The following is a 10,230-nucleotide window of genomic DNA, read 5'->3' on the forward strand; positions in this document are numbered from 1 at the left end:
ACTAGACTCATAGAGCTTTCTAATGGTACCAAGTTCGCTTGGTTTGCTCGAGCAAATCGTCCCAAAATAAGCCCTAGAATTTCTCCTCTCTTTTTATACTACCGTCCAGCTTTTTGCGTGAAATCTTCTTAAGCTACCTCACCAATTAGTGGCGATTAAGGATCGAGATTAAGCCATCTGTCCAGGTAACTAAAAGAGAAGTTTAAAATTGAGCGTTTCGAGCAACTCGACCCTCGCTGGGAAAACTCGATGGAGGAAGGTCCTTACTCGATGAAAGATTTCGTGGCTCTCTTTTAAATACTCGATGGGAAACTTGGTGCTGGGAGCTCACTCGATGCACGCCCCTTACTCAATCGCTCGTACTCGACGTACAACCCTTTCTCGCTTACTCTCGACGCTCGACCCCTTCCTCGATCACCTATACTCGAGCTCAACCGTTCCTTGATTCCTTATACACGATGTTCAACCCTTTCTTGATCACTTATACTCGACGCTTAGTAGAATTTACTCAATGCCTACCTTGTGTCCACTCAATGCTCAAGCATCCCTCGACACGACCAACACTAGTCAGAAGTTCTCTTTACAAGGCTAGATCAATAAGCAACAGAGAGTTAAGTTCCCATACTTAAACATTGTCTTTCTTCAAACTTATCCTTTACCTCAAAATGCACAAATCCAATCTAACTTAAATATTTGACCTAAAATTGCTTAAACAATAAACATAATGACAAGGGAAAAGTTAAGTACGGGTTTTACACATTTAGTAGCATTAAACCTACAAATCAATAAACTAACATCAAAGGTTATCATCTATAGCTTAAATATCTATGTAAAGACATATGGGTGGATCATGTTTAAGTAAATGGTCTATAGTAGATGGATAAGGTTGGATACCTTATCCTAGTGACACTACAAATATGGCCTTCTAGATGTTATAGTTGTTGTAAAGTGCTACAAATGATCTGATCTTGATCATTTATGTAGAGATATGTGGTGGGGGAAAGGGGGGGAGGGGAAGGGGTATTCTATACAAAGGAGTTTGTATAAGATTGGACCACGAAATGACTAGTCTCATTATATAATGTCGTTCATAATTGAGACTTACATTTCACCAGGATGACCGTAGGTGATGTGACCTGAATCCTGAGTGAGTTGTGAACTCCTGCCTATGAAGGCGGTCCTTTGATTTGTATGGGTGAGAGTGCCCAGATTGCCGACTCAATAAGCTTACCATTTTGGGGATTCGTCTAATTGGGGAGATGGGAACACAACTACACAAGACGTAATTCACTTCTTTCTCGACGTCGAGGAAAGTAGATAAATTGCTTTCTTAATGGTTGATTCCAAGGCTTGAACAATGTGGCATCACACCCTCTCCTGGCTCAAGAGGGATTTGGTCATAGTTGGACTGTGACTTATTGTGCACCAAAGGGACCAATGGTATTTAAGGAGTTAGATGTATCTACAGGGGCAACATGGTAATTTTGGCCTAGTTGTACTTATGAGTAATTTATGAATGATCACCACATTGTTGACTAGTTTATCTAATGGACTCAGAAATATATCTATAGTGCGAAGAGTGCAGCTGTCGGTCTTTAGTGGAGTGCCCGACTGTTAGTGGATGTTGAATAATTAATTAAACTAATTTAATTAAAGAAGTTTAATTGATTACTCAAGTACCATTTGAGCTTCAAGCTAAAGTTCCTGAGGTCCCCTCTGTAGCTCAATAGAGATTTAATGAGAATCAATTTTGGATAATTTGAATTGTTCAAATTAATTGAGGGAATTAATTATATGTGATATAATTAATTTAATTTAATTATATATGATATAATTAATTTAATGTATTTGATACATTATAATAGAAAGTAAATATTTGAATATGATTCAAATATTTATTATATGAATTTGATTCATATAATTGAATTCAATATAAATGGGATTTATATTAAATACCATTGATGAGAGAACTAAAACTATAGGTTATATTGTATATGATATGATATTAAGCCATATGTTTATATATATATATGTATGTATGTATATATATATTAAAATTAATTGATTTATTATTTATTAATTTTAATTTTTTGAAATTTAGGGAGGGAAATAACTTCCTTCTCCTAGTCTCTCTCAACTCACTACGTGTGTGAGTGTGGTGGTTATGGGATTTGGTTATTCTTCACAAATTTTTTGGAAGAAAATACAGTGTGCTCTCTGTGAAAAGAAAGAACATGGAAAAACTCCCAAAAACCATTTTCTTCTCTCAATTTCTCTCAATCTTCCTCTTTACCAAAACTCCAAGAGCTCACACAACTCCTTGGATTCTCATCCTAGAGAATACAGAGGAAACTTTCGTGGTGGTGGTCATTTAGAGATTTATCGTGTTTAGTTTGTGACTAGATCATGGAGAAGAGTATTCGTGAAGATTTGTGATCTTCTGAGGTATGGATTTATTTTTTCCTCTTTCATATTCAATGCATTAGTTTGATTGCATAATTATTTCTATAAAGTTCTTTGTTATGTGAAAATAAAAATCGGGTCGATCCCCGCTTCTGCATAGGACCTTCATCAATTCTTTCAAGACTAATGATATGCTCATTTTCTATAAGAACTATCACTGATAGACCAATATCAGCGATAGACCATATCAGTTAAACAAGTCTATCAAACACTTATTACATACTCATTGAAAGTTTGATTAATAAAAAACTGGATTCGTTTCTTTCCGTTTCGTAAAAAATTATTTGATCAAGGCATTAGATTTCTTTGCATCATCATTCAATGACTTCATAATATATTCTTTCGCCCTCCAAGCTTTAAGTAGCTAACATTTACCCCAAATTTAGTACGCATGTGAATCATAATATCATCCGGAGTCAAATGGTCACAAGGGCTAAAATCTTTTATCATACAATCACCAATCAATGATAAAGATGCTTTTCTATGGGAGGTTTGAATAACATTTATAGAACAACTGTGATTATCAATATACTTCCTAAGTTTCCATAGTTCCCCACTGTTGCATTGAAGATAAATTGATATGCGTTAATGGTCATGTGATGATCATGCGATGGTCTGATGAGTATGGTTATGTGTTAAGTGTGTATGCGATGATCATACACTTCTGTCACAAGTTTTCTTGCTCTATTGCCAAGTATAACGAGATCACAAGTTTCTTGGGACGATCCAAGGTCAAACACGAGGACTTGCAACTAAAAGAGGAATGTAAAGTGATGTGTTTGAGGCAGAGAATAAAAAAACAAAAAGAAAGAAGTTGATTAACTATGCGCTACTCCTACTCCTAGCTAAATAGACAATGTGCAATTTAAGTCTACTATAAGAATCGTTAGAGACACAACACTATTAACGCGTAATAAGGTGCATAGAGAAGCAAAATTGGGGAGGAAACATCGCCAAGTCCCTAAGTTTGGTCGCAAAGGTAATCCCAGTTCACCACACTCGTGCATCACACACCTCTCGGTGGTCAGCTACATGTGTCATATCTCTATGACGCATGACTGATGTTGCGTTGAGCATAAAGTTATTTCTATCTCTAGGAATACCTCTTACTTTGCTTAGTGAGTTTCATAACTACTTACCATCTCGGGCAGTTAGTTATAGCTACTTGTTTCTATGAGTGATCATAGACAAGCATTATGATAGCCTCACACTAAGCAAATAGGATTGACTTGCTATACTCGCACATCGCACAACTTTCGGTGAACAGCTACATGTGGCATATCTCTATGATGCATGATTGAATGCGTGACGATTCTTGTAATTCGTACTTAGTTCATGTAGTGAAGAAAAAGTGAAAAAAATAGAAGAAGATAATGGAAATGATATTGAAGGAATTAGAGAGATGCATTGATTACAAAATGTATTAATATCTTAAGCCGAAATGTAATACAATACAGAGGTGAGAAAGAGAGGTGGAAGGCTAGATGTAGGCAATCTCTTGCTTCTATTAGATGTATGTCAAGGCTACCGGTGGTGCAATGGATGGGTGGTGGAATAGGCCCTTTTGAGCTCTATCTCCGACAATGCTCCTATTGCCTATCGGAGGTGGTTGTGGGAGTGAAGGACTCTTAGGGAAATTCATGTTTATGCTCTTTCCTGTGATCACAAGAATCTACCCAAGGCAAAAGTCTCAAATGCTTGAACATTGGCACCAAGGCTCTATTTATAGAGCCTAACGCCGACAGTTTTGATAATCCCACTCTGACTAGCTGCCATCACTGACGTGGTAGGTGAGAATGTCATCATGATCTGATTGCTTGTCAGAAGATTTGCCGTACAGCTCAGATATCCCGAGATATGCGATCATATTCGTTTCTTCTGAAGGATCAACGTATTTCACCCACTCTTTGCGATCATACTTTTATCATGGTTATCATTTTGTAGTTGTGGCAGTGCATATAACCAACTTTTCTTCATTGAGATCAACACATGCGATTGACTCCTGCAATAACTACAAAATAGACACTTTGACGTAAGATAACGCATGATATGGGGTTAGCTGGGATTTTTAGTGTAAATCAATGCAAGTTTATTATTTCACATGATCTTAGTATTATCATTGCATATTTTGCTCATCTACTCTCATTATTCTAAGTAAAAGGTTGCGATAACTCGTATTCTTCAAGCTATCACCCACCCTTATAACGAGACGCACGAATGTACCAATAACAATCATCTTGTGAGTACTACAACACAATTGATTTAGAATTTGATCTCACAGTCTTGAACTCAAAGTTGTTCTTTATAGCTATGTAGTAAAAAGACTTTAATTACTAGCAAACATATGCTTCACTTTCAAATCAAATGTGAAGACAAGCTACTAATATGAACATTCGCTAGAATGTTGAAATCATCATTAATTGGAGAAGAAGAAGACACAACACATAAAAAATTATCAAATCTACTATTGGAAACCTCTTCTAAAAGCATATTAGTGGCATGAACAACTAATGGATATCTAGTACTTTGTTCTTCAACTAAATTGAAAAACCAAGCAACATTGTTATCGTCATGAATGTCAACCATAGTTTGAATGTCATTGCTACCAAAATCCAATAAAATCAATAATTGTACTGAAGAAATAGATACATCCATTTGTTTTTTTTTTTTAATACTAAACTCACAAAATTCTCAAGATAGATAATCTCATCGACCAATACGCCTTTAGTATTGTAATTCAAGTAATTATGTTTATCATCCCACTGTCCACTATGAAATACCACTACTACAAGCTTAATCATATTTTCAAATCACTACAAAAAACACAAATTAAACTCATTACATTGATAAACTAGTATAATAAATAGAAAACAGTATCTATCAGTGATAGACTAATATCATTGATAGACTATGATATGTATCTATCAGTAGTAGACCCATATTAGTAGACTAATATCAGTGATAGTGAAGGAATCAAAATTAAAGGGAACCGTAAGTGGAAGCAAGATCGACCCAAATTCTATTTTTCGTTGAATGTGAGATTTACAGTAAAACAAAAAAACAAGATATGCATTTATATGTAAATTACAACATGCTAACAAAAGGTTTTCTAAAACCTTACCTTTGAAGACTTTTCTTCAAGATTCCCTCGAATAACACCCGAACGACTTGAAGACTTTCTTCAAGAAAACTTCAAACAAGAACGAACACGATCGCAAAGACTTCCTCGGTATTCTTAGGCTGAGAATCTAGGAGTGATGGGTTCTGGCTATTTTGGATTAAGGGAAACTTAGTAGAAAGGAGAAAGAAAATATGCAAATTGTTCAACAACAATTCCAAAACACAGAACTCTTCTGTCTTTTTTCTCCCTGTCAATCTCGATAATCAGATTATTGAAGAAGGAGACTCCCTCTTGTCTTTCAAAGAACCAAATACCACAACCACCCATGAGAAAAGAGGGGGAGGAAGAGTGACTAACTTCCTCCCTCGTTTTTATTTAAAATAAAATAAAAATGATATTTAATATATATAAATATAAATATGATAACTAACTTATCATATTTTATATATATATAATTATATGTTATATCACATATAATATATAATCTATAGATTTAATATTGTATCACATACAATGTAACCTATAATTTTTTTTCTCTCTAATATGGTATTTAATATAAATCACATTTATATTAAATTTAACAACTATGAATCCAATTCATAGAAAAATATTTTAATCATATTCAAATATTTATTTCCTCTTATTAAACTATAATGTATCAAATACAATATAATAATTATATCACATATAATCAAAACAACTTAATTATATCATATATAATTAAATCCCTCTACTAATTTGAACAATTCAAATTAATCCAAAAACTGATTCTCAATTAATCCTATTGAGCTACCAATGGGACCTCATGGGCCTGTAGCTCGAAGCTCCAACGATACATGATTAATTAATTAAACTTTTTAATTAAATTATTCACCATCCGTTAACTGTAGAGCACTCCACTAAAGATCGACAGTTGCACTATTCGCACTACAAATATATTTAAGTGTCCATTGGATATAACCAATCAATAGTACGATGACCCTTCACAAATTGCTCGTAAGTACATTTAGTCCAAATTACTGTTTTGCCCCTGTAGTTACGTCTAACTCCTTAAGTATCATTAATCCCTTTAATGAACAATAGATTATAGTCCAACTATGACTAAACCCCTCTCGGGCTAGGAGAGGGTATAGCGCCACATTGTTCAAGACCTGAAATCAGACCATAAGGGAGTAATTTATCTACTTACTCCGACCTCGGGGAATGAGTGAATTCCTTCTTGTGTAGTTGTATTCCCAACTCCTCAATCAGAAAAATCCCCAAAATGGTAGGCGAATCGGTAATCTGGCCACCCTCACCCATACAAATCAAAGGACCGCCCTCATAGGTGGGAGTTTACAACTCACTCAGGATTCAGATCATGTTACCTATGGTCATCCTGGTGAAATGTAATCTCTATTATGAATGATGTTATATAATGAGACTAAACATTTCGTAGTTCGGTCTTATACAAAGTTCTTTGTATAGAATATCCCCACTGACATGTCTATACATGAATGATCAGGATCAGATCATTTGTAGTACTTTACAACAATTGTAACACCTACAAAGCGGGTCATACTCATAGTGTCACCAGGATAAGGTACCCAGCCTTATCCATCTACTACAGACCACTTAGGTTATCACTTAAACATGATCCACCCGTATGTCTCTACATACATATTTAAGTTACAAGATAACATTGGATTTTAGTTTATTGTTTTGTGGTTAATGCAACTAAAATATCATATATTTTATAGACAATGAGTTTGAATAAAATATCATATGTTTTATTAAATAAGCAATGAGTTTGTTCAATAATATTAACAAACTATAGGAGCCTACGAGATTTAGGGCATCAACCCCAACAAACAGGAAGTTCATGACTGATTGAAAAAAAACCCTAAATATAAACCAAAACAGAAATTAATTCATGAAGTCTCAAATGAAAAATTCAAGTAGAAGAAACTTGTAGGAATAATCAAATTGACTAATAACATCAAAATACTTCAATTAAACATCAATAAAACCTAAAACAATACAAATTTAAAACAATTTTTAAAAACCTAGATGAAACCGACTCCAAAAACTAAGGAAGAATTGCAACTTAGACTTGGGAGAAAGACTCGCACGAGCAAATAGTGAAATGAATTTAGATTAGAAAACTGAGAGGATGAGAAAATATTAAATTGTGATTAGAAATAGCTAATCGTGAATAGAAATATCAAATTGCGAGCAAAAAAAAACTGATTAATTGTTCCTCTCAGAAGCGCATAGGGAAGAATGAAGAAGACTACCTGAAAATCGTGCATAAGCTTGAGGAAAAAGAAAAGAGAAGCGAGCGGGAGAATAATAAAGACTACCTCAAAATCAATCACGAAGAAGATGGTAGAGACGAAAAAAATGCATACTACCTCAAAAGCGAGCATCAAGAAGACAGTAGAGACCAACAAAATCGAAGAAACACGGGCATGAAGAAGACGGACGAGAGGAGAGTATATTTTCAACTAAATATTCCAAAATATTCTATATATGTAATTAATTTTAAAAGAGATATATATTTATTTATTTATAATTTTAAAAAAAAAAAAAAAAAAAAAAAAGGAAAAAAAAACCTGCCACAAATTTCCTTTCAATATAGTAAGATAAAAATTTTGGGTAGTTGCCATATTGGAAAGATTGTGTTGGGCTGTCGGCCCACCTACACCAGATGGGCACTCCATAAGGCCACACCTTTGCGAGATCGGTCAAAATGAACCAAAAGTGCCACGTCAGATAAGTGGGCCCACTATATCTCCATAGACCATATTCATGCCCTCAGCCCACTCTCAACGACAAATTCCCCCCCGGTCAAAATTGGATGTTTTTCTCGGGAAATTAGTTTAGCAATTTTCTTTCTAGTACGGTAATTTATTATTCGATTTCTTTTCCCTTTTGAGATAATTCGTTTTCAATTTCATTAATTTGGATCTTAGACTTTTAAAAAATTGTTTAATTTTTGTATATATGGTTCGATGTTTACTAATTTATTCGTTAATACTAACATAAAAAAAAGTTAAGATAAATGATACAAACTTATTAATTTAAATAAAATCAAGATACACATAAAAGGAATTAAGTTTTAATCGTGCGTAAACTAGTCATTAAATAACTTTAAAAGCACATAATTTTCAATAAGAATTTAATCCGTTCTCATAGTTGCATTAGTTGTCTCACCCTTTTTATTGGTTTACAAAACAACATCATGTCATCATCAATTATACGACAACATGTCATTCACAACGTTAGGAATTTGATTTGATCTAATAAAAAAAATCTTATTTGGACATCCATTTGAGTTTGACTATTGATTTATAAAAATCGATGATTCTATTGGACCCAAAATCGAACCGATAAAAATACACCTACCTAAAGGATCTCTATTCACCTTTATTATTCATCATTATCGTTATTTTCTTAAATCAACAACCTCTATTGTTAGATGATGCGATCGTTAGATGATGCTATCGTACTCGTATATATTTGATGTCTATGCTTATTTTGATAGAAACAATACCATATTTAAAAGTTAAAAAGCTAAAAATAAAATAATCAAAATTTTTAGAGATGAAAATAAAGAAACTAAAAAGAAAATAAAATGGAGTATCTATTAAACTATATTTTTAGCAAAACAAGTGTAGTTATGAATATTTAAACATTTGATATCGTGAAAAAAAAAATTCTATCAATTATTATTAAACTTATTTATATATACACAAATAGTGGAATATGAAAAACAAATCATGTGCATGACAACGACATTGTTCTCTTTGGGAAAAAAACCCAAAAAGATAACAAAACCGTTTCAAATCATGTTGTCTTCAAAAATATATTTAAAAATAAAATTAAAACATAATTTATTTAACGGATATTGCATAAATAATTTATTAGTAAATTATATCACGAATCATGTTAACGTAATTAAATAATTAGTTGTATATGTCTATTACTATTTTTAGAATTGGTGGCTCAATTTTTACTTTGTAATTGTTGTCACCCGTCGTAGATTAAGAGATTTGTCTATATAGAAAGATATATTTCAAGAGAATTATGTGGACGAATTTAAGTATATACAACTTTCGGTTATGAATAAGGAAAAACTTGCCTTCACTGTATATAAGATTAAACTTCATATTTCATGTTCTAAGGTAGAAGAATATAATACAGATGACCTAAATTTTTTTGAACAAATAAAATTGATTGGCCTTTTCAAAACAAAACTTTCTAATATATTTGTAGGTGCCAACAAATCTTTTTCGATATTATTTTTTTTTTCTTTTCTCGTTCTTATTCTCGTTGTATCTCATTTTCTCGTTCTTACTCACACTTTTACTCACTTTTTAACTCTTGTCCTATCCACTTGGTTCCTTGGCTTTTGAAAAAACTATGTTCATCGCCCTTTGATGAATGTTAGAGGGAGAAGAAACAATTTCATTCGTTGTCATTGTTGCTGCCATTGGAGGTACAGGAAAATGAGCAAGAGTTAAGACAATGAGAGTGCCAATGAGAGTCGACATCAATAGATTTCTAAATTTCTAATGATATAATCGATGTGCAGATTAATTGATTTTTTTTTTTTTTTTTTTTGGCCTTTTTGAATTTAGAAACATATGATGTAGATGATTCAA

The sequence above is a fragment of the Benincasa hispida genome, chromosome 11 (genome assembly GCF_027475165.1).
Source record: "Benincasa hispida cultivar pf3 chromosome 11, pf3_genome.v1.1, whole genome shotgun sequence".
NCBI lineage: Eukaryota > Viridiplantae > Streptophyta > Magnoliopsida > Cucurbitales > Cucurbitaceae > Benincasa > Benincasa hispida.